The 8,651-nt window shown below is 44.2% G+C and overlaps 1 protein-coding gene across 1 annotated transcript in view; it reads left to right on the top strand.

Moving 5' to 3' along the window:
- The first annotated feature begins 7,431 nt into the window (after positions 1-7,431).
- ZNF831 (zinc finger protein 831) overlaps positions 7,432-8,651 on the top strand; it is a 413,436-nt gene continuing 412,216 nt past the window's right edge. Inside the window, exon 1 of the mRNA XM_069243423.1 lies at positions 7,432-7,742. The gene's annotated coding sequence lies outside the window, so the exon portion shown is untranslated. The remainder of the gene's footprint in view (positions 7,743-8,651) is intronic.

Genomic DNA, 8,651 nt, shown 5'->3' with positions numbered 1-8,651 from the left:
CTGCATAATTTTGGTTTGTGTACATATATCTTGTGTATATAACTTATCTTCATACTGAGGGTACTCACTGATATACTTTTGGCATATTGTCATAAAAATAAAGTACCTTTATTTTTAGTAATTCTGTGTTTTGTGTTTTCTTATGATATTGTGCATATGACACCAGTGGTATAGTAGGAGCTTTACTCCTAGTTCAGCCTAAGCTGCTTTGCCATAGCTACCTTCTATTAGTCTAAGCAGCTATAAACACCTCTTCTACACTAATAAGGGATAACTGGACCTGGCACAAGGTGTAAGTACCTCTGGTACCCACTACAAGCCAGGCCAGCCTCCTACACTCACCACCTTTATTACTATCACACTAGCCATCCTGGGAGGGAAGAGGTGTGACCTCCTTCCTGTCCAGGTCCTTTGTCTCCATCCTGGTATAAAAAGGACATCTGTGGTTTAACATGGTGCTGCCTACATATATAATTTTCTCATGGACACCTCAGAATATATACTATGTGGGTGCTATTTCTATAGGTAAAGTATTTAAAAGTAGAGGTCAGGCTGCCATCAAAGGAAAAAACACAAGGGTCATATTGTAAAAGACAAGGCAAATTACACAATGAGAAAAACTATAAAATCCAGTTTGTAAGATTATTAAATATACTTTGTGACCAAGAAATGTATTGTATAATGAAGCAAAGAGTGCTGTTTGTACACATTTGGCTGACTTTTTAATTTGTAAAAATACCTCTTCTTTTCATATTACTTACTTAATTGGCTGTCTGACATAAAATAAGAAGACTGTAACCTCAAGCTGTAAATCTATTTTTGGTGTCAGACTCAAAATCAGAGGGTAGTGAACAATTTCCCTTAATTTATCTATAAGAACTATGAATAAGGCCATTAGCGTGATAGCCAGAGACATAGAGAATCAAGTTCATGTAAGTGGGCTTTCTTTATAGGCTTGTGTGATTGGGTGTCCTAAACAAAACATTTGCATTCAGAAAGGTGACAGGCAAGAAGGTGCTACATTCAATGGTGAATACAATATTAGGTCAGGGCTATAGAGATATTTTGCATATTTTAATCAATTCTCTTATGGGTTATTCAAACTCATGAGAACCTCATATATATATATATCTATATCTATATATATATTAATATATATATAGATATAGATATATTTATATTAAAGAAAATCACTGGGTTACTGAAATCATCCACACCATCAGACCAGATATGTTCTGTCTTATACCAGCCCATACACAAGTTTGCATAATAAGAACCAAACTTGACACCCAAGGCAATTCCAATCAGTTGTTCATAGGAAAAATTACGAAACATATAAGCTTTTGTAAGAACAAACACCATTGTTTTTAATACTATACTTTCACGCGCATAGTAACTTGTGGATCTAGAGATAAGGTATGATTGCATAACACAGTCACTTGTGATCGAGCAATGATGGTAACAGATTCCTTGTATCAATGTAAGAAGGATCTGTGATTGAACTGATTCTGCACGTCCTTGGAGTGAATCCAGAATAAATTAATTGAAAGGTGTGCCATGAGTAATTAAAAAAATATCAATATACTGTGCATGGGTCTCTGCATGTGATGTGATACCAGTAATAACAGATTTTCCCAGAGGGGCACAGGATTTATCTGTTTTGGGAACCAGGTGTAGAAACTTGATAACTGCATCTTTGACCATTAATGAGACCTTACTCATGACAACTAATTAAGAAATCAGAGGCTTAATTGATGTTTGAGGCATGTGTGGTAAGAGATATAATTTAACAAGCAAACAACCGACCAACTAGGTATCTATCCATCTACCACAAACTGAAATACTATCCATATATCGAGACATATTGAAATGCATCCATCCACTGCTCATGGTAAAAATGTGATACTCAATTTGCTGGTAAAATTGCATTATTTACCTATTATTAAGCCTTGCATTATTCAGGAGATTGATTCATAAAACCATCCAACAACTGTCAAACTATCCATCCATTTAGCCATCTGTAAATTCTGGAATTCAGCTGACAATCAACTGAACAACTATTTACTCATTCAGTCGTTCTCCTGGCTTCCTACAAACTGACAGATTATCTATATATGGAGCTCATTACGAAGCTGGCGGTCATGAGACCGTGAGGCCTCGTGGTGATGGTCAGATCCCCTCACTCCAGGCAGCCCGACCGCCACTTTACAACCCTGGCGGTCGGACCACTGTGCCTGCCAGGAACATGGCTCCCAGTGGGCTGGCAGAGTCGTGGTCAGCCATGGCGGTGCTGCACTCACCGTTGCCGTGCAGATTACAACTCAAATTTCCACCAGCCTTTTCATGACAGGGACCCCGCCATGAAAACGCTGACTAAAAGCCAGTGCAGGGGGGCCACAGGGGGCCCCTGCACTGCCCATGACATGGGCAGGGCAGGGCCACCCCTGCCAGCACCTTTGGAATGTGCAATACTTGCTCTGCAGACTGTGCGCATTCCAAGGGTGCTGGTGTGCTACAGTCTTGGGGAGCCGAGAACAATACTGTAGCACTGTCCCCACAGGTCAGCTCGACGGGAACGTCAGGTCCCGCCGGCCAGCCTGGTGGGAACATTGTTACCCCTGCAACTAACACCATTCAGTCATTAGCCAGAAAATCTTTTCATCTGACTGCCCAACAATTGACAACTTATATCTCTGTTTATCAATGTATGTATGTATATGTATATTTCTATTAGTTGTTACTAGCTTTTTTAAAGTTTTTTCAATAATAACAAAAAAGTGGTACTTAGAGCATCAATACATTGCAAATATGTACGTGTAAAATTATGCAGAGAAGAATGCAATATAGAGACCTGTAAGTAACATATCTGTGGCAGATGCACGTCAAGCGTGTATGGTCAGCAAAAAGTTACAAGCATGTGTATGGTATTTCTATAGCTCGAATCTAGACAAAAGGCAGAGGAACAGTCTACATGGTCAAAGACAAGTATAAAGTCAATGAGTAAAAGGAGAGGAAGCTAGGTCGTTGATGGTTAATGCACTTTAATGTAATACTCTTTAAAAAGGTGAGTCTTCAACTCTTTCCTAAATTGGAGGAGTGGAGTCCTGATGGATGTGCAGATGTTGTTCCAGATCCTGGGTGCATAGATGAAAAAGGACTGCTCTCTTGTTTTTCTCTCTTGTTTTTTTATATTTTTTTCACTCCTTAGTCTGCAGCCTGGTGGTGTTCTGGATGTAGGTGTCCTGATCCTGAAATCCACAAGAGATAGCAAGCTTGTCCTCAAAATAAGAGGTGATGCTGCTCACTTTAGCTTTCTAAATGATGCAACTGGTTTTAAAGATAGTATATATCCACTAAGGGCCCCAGTGAAGTTCCATCAGGATGGGGGTGATGTGATCTATTTTCTTTAGGCCCTGGATGAGACATGTAGGAGGCTCGTAAGGGGTGTCACTGTGGAATCTAAGAGGACACGGAGAAGGGCATTATCACCATCCAAATGGAAGAATACAAGGGCATGCACAACAGTTTTGAAGTCACTTTCTAGAGGAAACATTTGACTTTCTGTAAGAGAGCTGGTACAAAGCTGTCTCTGTTTTTTGGCATTGTGTTAGTTGAGGGTGGGTTTGTTCTACAGGGTGAATCCAAGTGACTTTGCATTTGGTGAAAGTTGGGGTTCGAAGCCATTAAGATTATAGCATGTTTATTGTTCTTTGCAAATAACAGGAATTCTGTCTTGGTGGGTTGAGCTTCACGTAGGCGCTGGAATTTCAGGACTGGATGATGAGCAAGCAGTGTTTGAGGCAGAGGAGACTTTCAAGGACAACTGTGTATAATCTGCATTTTGGTGAACCTTGATGCTATTATCTGCGAGGAGAGCATCAAGCAGCTCCATGTATAAGATGAAGATGATAGGAGACAGTTTGGGGCCTCGAGGGACTCCCCAAGTGATATGTACCTTTTGCGACCTGGGCATGCCTATGTGAACAAACTGGTGTCAGTTGGAAAGGTTGAAGGAGAACCATCAAAGAACATTGCCCCCCCTTGCCATAGACTCCAACAACTACATTGTCTGTGAGACCTCACCTTCTACCTCGATAACCACAATGGCATCAATACTACCAACCACCTTGGCAGCCCGAACAACATCAGAATCACCCAACTTGTTCAAGATCCCACACATACCATAGGCCACACACTAGACTCCATCTTCATCTTCAGCGACCGCATCAGCCAAACCACAGAACTCACTTGGACCAACCACTGCATAGTCCACTTCAATATCACCAGCTCATGGACCTCAGCCCTCAATCTACCCAAAGCCCCCAACTGCAGCTGAAGCAAAGACTCAAAGTACACATGAAGCAATGCTTTTAATACCACCAACACCATCTCCTCCAACAACCTAAACCAGAACGTCAGAAACTTCAAGTGGATCACCAACTACAATGACAGTGTTGCTCCCATCAGCAACAACACCCACAGAAGGTCCACCAAGCAGGCTAGCTGGTACACTGAAGACCTCAGAACTGCTAAACAACGAGAAAGGAGACGGCACACCAGCAAGGACATGAACGGCAAGACTGCCTTCAAAACAGCCCTCAACCTCTACCACAGGCAGTTGAGAGAATCGAAGAAAAAGGCCTTAGCCTTATGCATCGTTTCAAGCTCCAATAACAGCAAAGAACTCTTCAACATCACCAAAGAATTCTTCAAACCCTCAGCTCCAACAAACATTACCCCGTCACAGGAACTTCGCGACAACCTTGCATACTTCTTCCGCGACAAGATCGCCAACATTTAAGGAAACTTCAAACTCCAGTCCAAAGCTACTGACTTCTTCGAGCAACACAACAACCCTGTTACCACCACAGACACATGACTAACCTAATGGAGCCAGGTTTCCCAACAGGACATTGCCTCCATCATGAACTCAGTCCACTTATAGGCCCACTGACCCATACCCTTACTTCATCGTCAACCACAGCAAACCCAGAATCAGCCATGTACTCACCACTGAGTTCAACACTTCAATTGCCAATGGCACCTTCCCCGAGGACTAGAAGTCAACACCCTACTAAAGAACCCAATAGGCAGACACCAGCAAACTCAACAACTATCAATTGATCTCCCTGACGAAGTATTAGAACAAGTCAGCAACCAACAATACCCCTCACACCTGGAATGGAACCTCCTACTCGACTCCTCGCAATCCGGGTTCCGCAGCAACCACAGCACTGAGACAGCCCTCATCGCGACTACCAACAACATCCAAGCCCTGTTCAACCAAGGAGAGACTGCAGCTCTGATTCTCATAGACCTCTCTGCAGCCTTAGATGCGGTGTCCTACCACACACTCATCACAAGGCTGCACAACATAGGCATACAAGGTGCCCCTGTCAGATGGACCGCCTCTTTCCTTACCAGAAAAAGGCAAAAGGTTTGCCTTCCCTCCTTCACCTCTGAACTCAAGGAAATCATCTGTGGAGTAACCCAAGGATCGTTGCTCAGCCCCACCTACTTCAACATTTATATGACACCTCTGGCTAGCATCACCAAAACCCATGGACTCAATATCACATCCTACGCCAGTGACACACAACTTATCCCCTCTGTCTCCTAAGACACCACCAAGACCAACTTCCACAGCTGCAAGACAGATGTTGCAAACTGAATGATGGAAAACTGCTTGAAACTCAACACTGACAAGACAGAGGTAGTGACCATCAGAAACAAAAGCTTCCTATGAAACACATCCTAGTGGCCCTCAGAACTTGGGCCTACTCCTACCCCTACTGACCACGATAGGAACCTAGGTATCATTCTGGACAACAAACTAACCATGACAATTCAGGTCAACTCCATCTCCTCCTTCTGCTTCTTCTTCCTCTGCATGCTTTGTAAGTTATTCAAATGGCTACCCCAAAGCACAATATGCATTATAACCCAAGCCCTAATCTCCAGCCGATGGGACTATGGCAATGCTCTCTATGCAGGAAACGCAGCTCAGATGACTACAGGCCATAAGGAACACCACAGTAAGACTCGTCCTGGATCTCGCTAGACGAACACACATCACTCCATACCTCAGGGAACTCCACTGGCTTCCTGTAAAGAAAAGAATCCAATTTAAGAGTCTGTCCCATGCATGCATGGACCCGCCTACTTGAACCACTCCTGAACTTCCATCAGCCCACCAGACACCTCCGCTCTGCTTACCTTTTTCTAACCCTCACCCCCCCTGCATCCAACATAGCAGATGCAAAGGTTGCTCCTTGTCCTACCTAGCAGTGGAAGCACAAAGCAAGCTACCCTTTCATCTCCGGACCTCCCCCTCTCTTCCAGAGTTCTGAAAGTCCCTGAAGGCCTGGCTATTCAGCTAATCAACTAGATGCTGCCAGTGCCTGGATTCCCTCATGGGTCGCAAGCAGCACTCTACATATCTACTGATTGATTGCTGCTGAATCACAATTGACACTCCGTGGTGCATATGAGTGTGGAACGGTCGATTGTGTTGAAGACAACAAAGAGGTTTGGCAATATAATAAGACAGGAGGATCTCTAGATAAATGTAATAATTCACCTGCCTTAGAAAAAATGCATATTCACCCAATCATTCATGCTGCCAAAATAAACTATGTGTCTATATTTCTAGGTGTATATACCTCGATCCAATGACTCATCAACGAAAAATTAATTGTAAACATCAATCTGTCGATGAATTGCCTGACAATTTACCCATTCATCCATTCAACATCCCATCAGCTGACAAACTGTCCCTGTTTATCCATCCAACTGAGCATTTGCTGACAATTTATCGCTCGATTCACCTTTTTTGTAAATTCGGTCATTTAACTAACCTCTCATCTAACCTGCTATTATCCCATTAAGCCATTAGAAAATCCTTCAATCAACCACACATCACCCAATAAACAACCCACTCATTCATTCATCAGTAAATGCATGCATCAAACTATCTTAGAACCAACACACCTTGAAGCTCAAATCAGTCTACCCATTCTGTGCATGAAATAAACAACTATTCGTCCATTCACTCAATCGTAGAGTAGCGTGCTCTCAAAACAGAAAGTGTGAAAAGTTTTGATGCTTCTGTCATCATTCGAGATTTGGAAATATTTCTGTTTCTGAGCTCTCCCACTCGGTAACAACCGGATATTCAGTCCATGTGCTGCTCGCTGCTTGTTGCCAAATGTACGATTACAATGCCTCACATTCAGCGACCTGGGAAGAAACCTCTTCACTTGAAAAGAACTGCACTGGCTATTGGGTGCTACCTGTAAAGGACCATGCGCATTAACTTAGAACTGACGCGAACCCCGCTTACACCCCAAATGCACGATAGATTCTCTAGGCTTCTAAATGTAAGCACTGTGGTTTCACTGGAAGCAAGCTATTAGAGCGTGAGCGCGCTTCGAAGCGACCGAGCGCGACATGTGCAAACCGTTTTCGTCATTGCATGAAAAAGCAGCTTATCAGAGCACCTGATTGCAAGTCTGAGTTGTCAAACGAATAATGTCAGTTATTTTGAAGAGAGAAAAAAAGGTTGAAATATGACTTCACTCCCTCCCCCGGCTTCCTCTTTCGAGAGCCTGTTGCTGTGGCACATCATGTAGCGATCTCGGCTTCCTATGTCAGAGCAGCTGCAGGTCTCTCGCTCTTCGGCTCCATCTCCGGTTCTGGAGCTCGTCCGGGATGCGGCGGTGGTCATGCGGTGGGGCACCAAGGTAAGCTCGCCCTTTTCTGTGGCTGTGTGTGGGGAGCAGCGCGAGCTCTACCGGCTGAGCACTAAAGGTGCATCATCCTAAGGAACCAGGAAGCAGCCTGACAGGACCACATCTCGCGCTCCATCCCGGGAGGAGAGGTACATAGCGCGAGAGGGACTGGGGGTCGTGCGGCCAGCGAACTTTGGCCAAGCGAAGACCCGTCCGACGGACGGACTGCGGCCGCTCCAGCTAAGACGGTCTTTGGCGAGCCTTATAGCCCCGACGGGCTCTCTGTGGCAGGCAGCTAGCTATGCGGAGGCGCGGGAAACACACACACCGGCAAGCCGATGAGGCAGCTCGCTATCCCGAGCACCTGCTACAGAGACACGGGGCCTACTTTAACCTGTCTACAGGCACGTCTGTGGAGTGACATTTTATTTCCATAAGCAGATTAGCGTGCTTGAGCGCCCTATAGTCTTCTTTCTGGTGATCACCTAATAGATTTTGCATGCGGCACGCGTGTAAAATACGAATCCCCTAACTTCGTATAGAGCAAGTTGCTGGTCACAGGGCACTCATACCACCAGTTAGTTAAGCTAAGTGGAAGCTTCTTAGAAAAAGACACCGGGGACTTTAAATTCCCAGATAACGAGTGCTTTAAATGGGTAGGTACTGTCCGGTACTGAGTACCTGCACTTCTTTAATTTCTATGGGAGAATGCCTGCGCCTCTCAGCACTGTTGCAATACATTTAATGGGAAGAGTACCAGCCCTTCTCAGGAGCAAACAGGTACTCTAAATAGCAGTTTGAAAATGCAAGTGACATATATAAATAGTCCTTTATTTTGGCATGTATGCACAGTAGATTGGGGTGTTTTGTGGCAGCTCTCCCTGATTTGATGAGCTGTGACACACAGCCCCGACAGGTATG

Source organism: Pleurodeles waltl, chromosome 7 (assembly GCF_031143425.1).
Source record: "Pleurodeles waltl isolate 20211129_DDA chromosome 7, aPleWal1.hap1.20221129, whole genome shotgun sequence".
NCBI lineage: Eukaryota > Metazoa > Chordata > Amphibia > Caudata > Salamandridae > Pleurodeles > Pleurodeles waltl.
Note: the sequence above shows the minus strand (reverse complement) of the source record. Positions and strands in the feature narration are given on the sequence as shown.